This window comes from Cyprinus carpio, chromosome A1 (assembly GCF_018340385.1).
Source record: "Cyprinus carpio isolate SPL01 chromosome A1, ASM1834038v1, whole genome shotgun sequence".
NCBI classification, from domain to species: domain Eukaryota; kingdom Metazoa; phylum Chordata; class Actinopteri; order Cypriniformes; family Cyprinidae; genus Cyprinus; species Cyprinus carpio.
Window position 1 is genome coordinate 34427875 of NC_056572.1, and position 11502 is coordinate 34439376.

Sequence of the window (11502 nt, forward strand, 5' to 3'; positions counted from 1 at the left end):
TTTCTTACATTTTTTTTACTTTGTATTTTGTGATATTTTCTTGATAATATTCTGTAGGAAGCTCAACAATCTGTTGCTGCACATCAGAACTATATTTCTTGATTGTTTTTTTTCTCATTGTGATGGATGATAAAGAGAATTGGCCTTGTGTTCCCTCATATTTATATTCCTGTGAAAGAGGCAAATTCATGGCTGGATATTTCCATATTCCTAGTCACCCTTGTGTGCTAACAAATGTGAATATGAATGACAATATAGATCTTCAGAGTTTTTACTCATAATAATTTCTAGGACTACAAATAATTGTAGCCAATGTGTATTAAAGAAAATTTTAATAAATATGAAATATTAATCATTTTCGTAATGTGGTTTTTGTGGGAAAGTAAGATTTTTGTTATTTAAATATATATATATATATATATATAAAATTTGCTTTTTTAAAAAGACCAAAAGGATAAACAATATTATTATTTATTTTCATAACCTTCTTTGATCATATTTTCTTAGGGTGCTAAAATAATTCCATGACTCTCTATCTCTCTCTTTCTATAAAACAGCTACTTTATGTACAACATAATAAATAACAATAATAATAAAAATGTTGCAAAACTGAGAACAACAGCTGATTGCAAGAATTTATGCAAGAATTCATAACAAAGTGATTTCTAGGCATTCCTTTTCTTGTATTTGACACTGATGTGTGCGGTTTACTTTGGTTGTTTTAAAAGTTTTCTCTTGTTCAGTAATTTATTTTTTGATTGCAGTCTTTTTTTCCGCTGCTATTGTTTTTCTTAGATTTGCTTCTCAGTTCCATACAATTTTAAGCTTTTCTTGGTTCATTCCAGGCAACCTCTGTCATGCTAATTCAGATTAGCACAGTTGGTTTTAAATTAATCTAGTTAATTTTAGTTCAGGACTCCATAGTACAGGAGTTAGTAATCTGTACTTAATCTGTTTCAGAAAGACATTTTTTAAACCATGATTAACTATTCTAGATTAAGCTGCTCCTGGAAACCGCCCCAATATATTTTAATCAACCTGGGGTGCGTTTCCCAAAACCATAGTAAGTAACAGGTTAGCAACTATGGTTTTGGGAAACGCACCCCTGGGCTGGGTTTCCCAATAACGATTGATCTTAGCGCCTAAGAGCGTTTTCTACGAGTAATTTTACGAACATTCGTTATTGTTTTACGTGCGTTTTCCTACTTAGGAGTCGCTATCCGTTTGTCAAGTGCTGAAATGTCACCTTATAGAATGGCTCGTAATTGTAGTACTACACGCTCGTTTATTGAAATGTTAACCTAATGCTGCATTCCAGACAGCTCGAATATAATATAATAGTTATAAGTATATTTGTAGAGACTTTATTTCCAGGCCTAAGATGGCTGTACGTCAGTAAGTCATTGACAGTTTTTAATTTTTTTTTAGTTTATCCCTATTTTTCCCAGTCTTTGAAGCATGTTTCCTACATTACTTATTTTATTATTTTTTTTGTTCAGTCATTTAATTTAGATGTGTATTTGTATTTTTTCTGCTCTTTTCATTAGCCCTTTTTCATTATTTCATTAATAAATTCAAACTTATCACATGAATAAAGCACTTGAATAAAGGTAAAGGTGTAATCTCCTGATTGTCCTGCAGGTGACTGCATAAATCTGTCTTCTTACGATGCACCTAGGGCTACGCACTTAGGTCTCCAGAGCACTTGTAGATCTACGATGATTTTCAAGTGCTACTTAAGTTACGATGCTTTTGGGAAACAGACCGTAATATTAAGATCAGTCGTACGATCGTTTTTACGAACTTCTTAGTCTTATGAAGCTTTTTGGAAACTCAGCCCTGTACTTACACAATGTGTTTAATTACTGTTTTGTTTTGTTTACTGTGGTTTAAAGGTTCAGTTCTTGGAGGAATCAGTCATCCTGATTTCATTTGTAGCTGTGCTCACTGTGATTGCTGGAATACTGATAGCTGCGTTTGCTCATAAAAACAGAGGTGAAATTCTGCTTTTATACATTTTAAGTAAAATAAATAAGGTTTTGTGATAGTCATGTTTTCTAGACGTTTTTGCATCTCCGCTGGTTTCCCTCAGGTGACTTTTATAGAGCTTTGTCAGGTTAGTGCCATATTTAATTTATGATGGTAATGAAAACAAGGCTATGAGGGATAGAATTGCGCTCAATGGATTGCACTGTTGTGTACGTGTAAAGATGCACAATTTTACCCATGTTAAGACAGCAAATTTAAACACATATCTCAATACACGTACATTCTGGCCCATGTTTGAAAGTGTCATTCTTTTTAAAGCAGATTTTCCTCAGGATTTACCCAGATATTAATCCTCGCTTTAGTTTATTAAATTATTTAATGTTACAATGTAAATTAAGACTTTTCTACCTGAGAAAGAACGTTAAACTAAACAAATAAATAGAGCATGACGAATCATGACATTAGACTGACATCAAAATATAAATGTGTTTTTTTTGTGTTCTTTTCTTATCCTTTTTCAGAATTTTCTTTAGAAGATGATCAGAAGATAACAAAAGGTGAATTTGTTTTATATGGATTTATTAAAATATTAATTTGTTGTTTTGGAATTATTCTGAAAAACAATTAATGAATCTGCCGTCCATTCATATATGACCCTGGACCACAAAAACTAAAGTGTCAATTTTTCGAAGTTGAGGTTTATACATCATATGAAAGCTGAATAAATAAGCTTTCCATTGATGTATGGTTTGTTATGATATGATAGAGATGTGGTTTTCAAATGAAAGTTTGCTATTGAATAGCAGACCCAGATCCCTAACTGATGACAAAGACTTGACAGAGAAGTCATCAGTGTCAGAGAGTTTTCTAGAGCCGCTTTTTCCATCATCGGGCCGAACTGTTCTCGTTGCTTAACTGGTCTGTTCTGTGCCTATCGGCCCAGGCAGCACGGATATGGTTTTGCTTTTGCTTTCAAACGCTTTCAGAGCTCGCAATACTAATGTGTGTCAGTTGTTGCCCTTGTTAACGCAAGTGTTTACATACATTAAGAGATGTAAATAGTGATTGTGTTTTGAATGGTCAGATATTTATTTTTACTATCTACCAATCTTTTTCTACTATTTACCAATCATGTTAAATATTTATAATACTGACCAAAACAACTTTGATTATGATTTGTGCAATAATCGAGGTGCACTAAAAAAAAAGCACAAACTGTTATTAAATCCATCTGTCCTCTCATTTTTCTCACCCGTCTGAGGATCACTTGTATCCAGGAGCACTGGTTCTGCTGACTGAGAATAAACGTCCACTTTATCAGCCACCATGAAGAAGGAGTAAAAGCCCACACGAACTGACCGATGATGGAGCTGCTGGCCTCCACTTGATTCTGAAGAGCATCCAGAAAAGCCTGATGGAGGAAGAGCAAGAGGACATGAAATAAAACCCACTGTCAGAATGAGGAACATTAAACTGCTCTGTCGCTGCAGTGGATTTCCTTCAGGTGGACTGCAGAGGGGCCAAGTATAAGATCAGTGCAGATTAGGGTCAGAAAACTAAAAACAATTTAAAAAAAAAAGATTATATGCATAATGTTATTGTAATATATGCAAATATTAGATTTTTTAATTACTAGCATTTTTTTTTTTAATTAAGTACATACTGTTGAATTCAGATGTGTATAACCAGCCTGGTCTCATTGTTAATACGTAGTTATTAATACGTAACTTTAAAAGACACAAAAACTGTTGAATTCAACGTTTTGAAAGGTGCTAAATCGTACAATACTGACGTAATTATGGCACCAAAACGTAAAAATGCTTACATTTTTACAGCGAATAAAACGTAAAAAATGTACGAATCTTTCATGTCATAAAAATATATGTATATTTTCCCTTTTTATCATTTTTTTGATAAATGTAAGATCCCTAAACCCCACCCCAAACCTAAACTACCCATTTTATACAGAATGTTAAAAGACTAAAACATAATGGACAGAATAAGAAATGAAATGGCAATTTTAGTAAAAATATAGCATTAAAACGATATTTTGAGCCACTAATCCTACACCTACCCCTAAACCTACCCATAACCATTTCTTAAAACTACATACTGTTATAAATAAATGAAAATCACTTCTGCGAAAATGTCAAAAGTGGTACCAAAAGTAGTTCAAATGATGATGAGTTCCAGTCGCAGTCCTCTCTGGCGGTAATAGTTTTTATAGGGTACAGAGCAGAATTTAATTTATTAATCGAATCATAACGAGCGCGGGCTTTGACTGTGACGGTCGCTGTTGCTGAGAATCAAGATGAAGATCGATTGATAAAGGGCTGAATTTGGATCTGTTCCTTGCAAACATATGGATTCTAAAGATATGGAGTACAGCAAACTAATATAATGGATGTGATTTGTAATTTTATGTTGTGCTTTGGTGTATCTTATGGTTGTATTGTCAGTCACTGCATAGGAGAAAGTCACACAGCAAAATATTACAAAATGGTTAAACAATTACAGAAATTTTATTCATTTTAAGGTTTCAGAGTGTAGTCTCGTTTAACATTGTGTAATCCCCGAAACGAGTTTGCAGCATGAACAGAAATGTCATTTCCTTTAAGTAAAGTAAACTGCTTTCAATAAATTCAACTAAAACATGTATTGATATGACAATTGAATACAGCAGATTTAAATCATTAAAGCCACGATTTTAATATTAATACATGGGAACTCATATACATTCACACTTTACGTTAGATGATTTACGTTTTTTAGCTGCTAATACGTAAGTATTTGTACGTTTTAGTGCTATAAATACGTCAATGTTGTACATTTTACTGTGTATCAAAACGTAAGTAAATGTAAATTTATACTTAATACTTCATTTTTTATACGTGTGGAATTTTAAATTTAATGTGCAAATTATTTAAATTATGTAAAAAATTTGTGCTTTAAATGCATATTTCAGTTGTCATTTTGTAGTTAAATTGTTATACATTATGTTTAATAGATTATATTTAATAATAAGAAATATTTATCAAGTGAACCTGCAGAGATTGTAAACTTTATTATATTTATTGAAAGGGTAAATTATGTAAGTCACAGTGGTTCAGCTGCTTTAATGAATAAGACTGTAAGCTCAAGATACGAGGGCAAAAATAAATGCCGCCGAATAGTTAAACTAAATGCAAAGCCAAGATTAAAGTGAGATGTGAACATGGATGTCAATTGCAGCATTATATTTAAATCTGCTTTAAAGTTGCATCAAAAGATTTATTTTCATGCATTGCAATACAACCAATCACACGCCTTTGTATCTGCAATGACTGCTATACCCACACAGAGGCACATGTGCACTAGAAAGTTCTGTAGATGGTTGATTATTTTTATGACTAAAAAGTCTGAAAACAGCTTTGGAATCACATTAGCAATAGAAAAGCTATTCTTCATCTTTTTCCCTTTCAATGCTATTGGTCTTGATAATTTAATTAAAGTGACGGTAATGGAACATGAGTAGTCTGAAAAAAGTATCATTAACAGCTGTTTAATCTGATTCTGATGCATGATTCTGTTCTTGAGCCCCTCACAGAGCCGTGATGCAGGAGTTGTGTGTGTTGATGGATGGTGAAGGTGTCTTTGCAGCATCTGTCTGCAGGTGGATCTCCACTGGTGCTGGATCTCCTCCTGCTGTGATCATCTTGTGCTGCAGTTTCCCCAGCGCATCGCTGCTGTTTGAGATGAGCTCTCGGATGAACATCTAACAGAGCAGGTGTGTGCCAGAAAACACTGACCGTTAGACTGAGCTACAGACTGATCAATATATTTATATAGATATTTCTGGGGTGGTTTTCTTGTTATAAATCAGGATCCAATCTGTAAAATGTCATATTTATTAGTGTAAAACTTCTCCAATAAGACGATTGACAATATTTAGCCATATCAAGCTGATTAAATATGTTGTACTTATTTGATTCGTTTTTGATTAAATAAATCTACAGGGTGGACAATATATTGAAGATACGTAATACATCTTGAATGCATCAAGATACTGATCAAACATGACAGCATTACATCTGTTTATGTTCATGTATCACCTCTTTCTCAGAATACAGTGATCTGGACACAATATCCAGCAGTTTATTCGTCTCTGCTTGGAACTCATGTTTGGAGTTAGCATCCTTATTTGAACACAGAAACAAGAGTTTAAACATACTTGCAATTTTAATACACTATAGTATATACTGTAACTTAAGTTTCTGAAACTGTACCATTCAAATGGTTTGAACTATAGAATATTTGTTGGTTACGTATGTAACCACGGTTCCCTGAATAGGGAACGAGATGCTGCGGTGACGTCACCGTATGGGAACATCTTTCGGTGTGACGAATGTCTGAAGCCCTATACCATCCCGCCAATTTTATTGGCCAAATAGCGCTTGGCACCGCCTTACGCATGCGTACGCATGGTATACCTGAGTGCCGCGCGCTATTTCGCTCAGATTTCATGAACTGAAGAAATGCTATCAAGGTACGGAACGGCCGGGACCGCAGCATCTCGTTCCCTATTCAGGGAACCGTGGTTACATACGTAACCGAGATGTTCCCTTTCATAGGTCACTTCGATGCTGCGGTGACGTCACCGTATGGGAACCCTATACCATAACGCCTGACGTACCTGATAGTTGGGATCCAAGGAAAGCATCTGCTCAAGCGGATAGAACCCGGGAGCCAGGAGCCATCCTCACATCCAGACTGTAAAACTTGACAAAAGTGCTCGGAGAGGACCATCCTGCCGCAGCACAGACATCATATATAGAAGATCCACTGAGAAATGATTTCGATGAAACCACTGCTCTCGTGGAATGAGCTCCAATTTCTAAGGGCGAAGCGAGTCCGCGCGCCTCATAGGCTAAAGATATAGTCTCCACCAACCAATGGGACATGCGCTGCTTTGTGACAGCACAGCCTCTATTTTGTGTCCTAACAGACAACAGCTGGTCGGACTCACGCCATGGAGCTGTTCGATCAACATAAGTCTTCAGCACTCTGACAGGGAAAAGACTCAGATCTCCTAGCCCCGCCTCAGCAGGGAGTAAAGCTTCCAAGACCACTTGGTTTTAGTGAAAGGGGTTCGAGGCGACCTTAGGGACATAATTAGGTCTCGGTTGCAGCAGTGCTTCCACAAACCCTGGTGAAAAGTCCATGCACGAGGGCCAAACAGAAGAGCCTGCAAATCCCCAACTCTCATGAGGGAGGATAAAGCCAACAAGAAGAACTGTCTTTAAAGTAGGATTTATTTATTTATTTATTTTTCAAGGGCTCAAACGGATGTTCTGATAGGCCTTGCAACACAATGAATAAATTCCATGAAGGAACTTGTGCAGGGCGGGAAAGGCCTTAGCCGTCGCAAACCCTGTATAAGCAACAGACCAGCGGATGATGGCCACTGAAGTACCATCTATATATACGTGGTTAGCTGAAATGGCTGCCACGTAAACTTCAAGAGAGGCTGGTGTTACTTCATCAGAAAAACAGTCTTGAAGAAACTCCAGTACTGAAGCCACGGGGCAGTAAACTGGATCTAAATTATGAATTCCACATCAGGCAGTAAACAGTTTCCATTCGAAAGCATAAAGCGTCTCGTAGAAACTGCCCTAGAATTCATTATAGTCTCGGTGGTTCAAACTGAAAAACCGGGACATATTAACTCACTCCGCTCAGAGGCCACGCCCACAGCTTCCATAGATCTGGCCTTGGGTGCCAAGTCATCCCTCGTGCTTGCGATAGTAAGTCCTGTCTGAGGGGAATCTCCACGGAGAGCCCGCTACAGATTGACCAGATCCGCAAACCATGGGTGTGTGGCTCCACACTGTCCATTTGGGGGTGCAAGCTACAGATTGCCTTGCTCCAGGCTCTGTTCGGAGAACAAATTCGTTCCGAAGTTCAAGTGCCCGGGGACATGAACCACTCGGATCGACAGAAATCTGTTCTGAGACCAAAGAAGAATTATCCTCGCCAGCCTGCACAGGGGGTGAGAGCGTAAATCTCCTTGCTGATTCAGATACGACACAACCGCCATGTTGTCTGACCTGAGTAGTACATGACGGCCGATCAGCAGATTCAAGAAATACTGGAGAGCTATAAAAACTGCCAGCAATTCCAACCTGTTTATATGCCAGCCAGCCGCGTTGTGTCGCCGTCCATGCTCCGTGAGCTGGGCGTCCTTGACAAACAGTTCCCCAACTGGTCAAAGACACGTCCGTCGTGCCAGTCTTGCGGGAAGCACGAATCCCCAGCTGAACTCCAGTTGAAGGAATTTAGCTGACATCCATGGTTTTATCGACATAACACACCTCCGTGTAACCGAAATCGTACAATGCGGAAAACAACGGGGTAAAATGTTTTTGGCTTTTCATCCACCACTGAAAATGGGCGCATGTGAAGCAAGCCCAGACGGATTACAGGGGATGCTGCTATCATAGACCTAAAAGTCTGAGGCACAAACTCACCGTCACTGCGCGACCTGCTATGAAATGGCGCAGGCATGACGTGAGAGACTGAACACGCGGGAGAGATAGTCTTGTTGTCATCGCGCAAGAGTCCAAGTCTATTTCCAGAAGGTTATCCGCTGAGAGGGAATTAAAAACACACTTCTGGAAATTTGTGCATAAGCCAGGCTGTTTAGGTGATTCAGCACAAGATCCCAATGGGAGTGTGCTTGAGTCTGCGATTGTGCTAACACCAGCCAATCATCCAGGTAATTCAATACGCGAACGCCCTGGAGCCACAATAGGGCCAGAACTGCGTCCATGAATTTCAAAAATACTCGATGAGCCAAGGCTAAGCCGAAGGGAAGAACACGGTATTGATACTCTTTGCCCTCTAAAGTGAATCTGAGGAACTTCCTGTGTCTCTTGATGATCTGAATATGAAAATATGCATCCTTCAGATCGATCGTGACAAACCAACTCTTTGGTTGAATCTGAGACAGAATAGACTTTACCGTTAACATCTTGATTTTTCTTTCCTCATCCTGAGTGCAAGATTCAAACAGCGTAAATTTCCATTTTATTTTTTTTTTTTTTTTTTAGACACAAAATAGCGGCTGTAAAACCTGACTCCATCTGAGAGGGGTGTACTTTATAGCCCCTATTCCCAGCAGAGACGCTCCTGCCGCAGCACCACGATTTCCTTTGGTCGCTGCATTTCGTTGTGTATAATCCTGAAGCGTATCCACGGCAGGATTAAATCCAACAAAATTAACATCAGGCCACGCCGCTAGCGTGCTTACGGCAGCTGTGTGGGCCGTCATAAACGGGCCGTCTTAATCAGCCTCTTGTGCCGTCCCTCAAACTCTGAAGGCTAGATTGTGCAGAGCGTCTGAGGGGGCGCTCAAGTGATAGCTCGATCCAATGATGCAATGATACAGTGGGTACTGTAGTGAGAGGGTTGGATGTGCATTAGCAGTCCAACAGCGCTCTCCAGTGGAGGGCACAGTCCCTGACGAACAGGAAGGGAAGTGCATGTGTCAAAGTCGCTGCGTTTCGTTGTGTATAATCCTGAAGCGTATCCACGGCAGGATTTAATCCAACAAGATAAACATTGGGCCCCGCTGCTAGCGAGAATGCGGCAGCTGTGTGAGCCGTCATAAACGGGCTATCTTTGTCAGCCTCTTGTGCCGTCCCTCAAACTCTGAAGGCTGGATTGTGCAGAGTGTCTGAGGGGGGCGCTCAAGTGATAGCGCAATCCAATGATGCTCGAGGTGCCTTTGCTGCGAGACAGTCAATGTTAGAGCATGGGGACTGCAGTGAGAGGGTTGGATGTGCATTAGCAGTCCAACAGCGCTCTCCGGTGGAGGGCACAGTCTCTGACGAACAGGAAGGGAAGCGCATGCGTCAAAGTCGCTGTGTTTTGTTGTGTATAATCCTGAAGCGTATCCACGGCAGGATTTAATCCAACAAGATAAACATTGGGCCCCGCTGCTAGCGAGAACGCGGCAACTGTGTGAGCCGTCATAAACAGGCTGTCTTTGTCAGCTTCTTGTGCCTGTCCCTCAAACTCTGAAGGCTGGATTGTGCAGAGTGTCTGAGGGGGCGCTCAAGTGATATCTCAATCCAATGATGCTCGAGGTGCCTTTGCTGCGAGACGGTCAATGTTAGAGCGTGGGGACTGCAGTGAGAGGGTTGGATGTGCATTAGCAGTCCAACAGCGCTCTCTAGTGGAGGGAACAGTCCCTGATGAACAGCAGAAGTATCAGGAACTGCTGTAAGGGGATTGAGGACGAGAGGCTTTTGCCGTCCAACTCAGGTTTTCTGTAATGTCGGCGAGATTAGCCAAGGTGGCGCTCGACCGTTAACATCCCCATCATAGAACGGTTCACTGCTCGGGCAGTATGTTTGGTAGCACTTAGCGCCAAATCTGTTGCCCCCCGCAGCTTTTTCACAGCCTCGGTTGTGATATCTTTGTCGTTAGAACCGCCATCAAGTGAAGTAAATTTGCCGAGATTAGACGCGACTCGACACGCCTTTGAGAGGGGGCGAGACTTTAGGCCGCGGCCGAGTTCGGCGCGATACGTTCGGCAAGAGAGTTCGTCCACCGGCGGCATCGCTGTATAACCGCGGTCCGCCATGTCAGCAATGATGGCGAAACCCGCGGCGTTCGTGACGCGCGCTGATTAAGGCTGCTTCCAGGACCCGCAAAACCTCTTGGTGGAGATCCGTGAAGAAGGGTAGCGGCTCACGGTGGGGGGGGGTAGTTTATCCACCACGCGGGTAACCACACTCAACAGCTCACTGAGGAAGGGGAGGCGCGTTTCTCCTGTCTGCTCGGAGGGAGAGAACCGCATGTGCCGACCAGAGTGTACTCTGAGTCCGAAGCCGCGGTGGACAAACATAGTTAGTAAAGCAAATCTGCTGATTTAACACACTCGAGTGGGGGAGAGCGAGCGAAGTGGAAAAAACTCCAGCGCATCACTGTCCTCATAATCCAAGCCGCACACATCACCCCAAACCACCGCCTCGTGCGGCGCCTCGGCGACCGCAGAAGCGTAACGGCGGGGGTTAGACGCGGGGAGACCTAGAGAAAATACACTTCCGAGCGCAGAACTGTAGCCGCAGGCTATCACAGAGAGAACATGTAGAGAGGCTGCTAAACGAACCTCTCATGAGTGCCTCCCCGTGATAAACCCGTTATACGGCTCTTACCTTACGTTGACTCATCGCGTCCGCGAAGAGGAGTTGAACACTGCTCGAAGAAAAAAACCGCTGAGAACGCGAGATGGTTTCCTTAGGGCACAGATGATTCGCTTTCCTGAAGGAAATGAAATCTGAGCGAAATAGTGCGCGGCACTCAGGTATACCATGCATACGCATGCGTAAGGCGGTGCCAAGCGCGATTTGGCCAATAAAATTGGCGGGATGGTATAGGGCTTCAGACATTCGTCACACCGAAAGGTGTTCCCATACGGTGACGTCACCGCAGCATCGAAGTGACCTATGAAAGGGAACTGGATCGTCA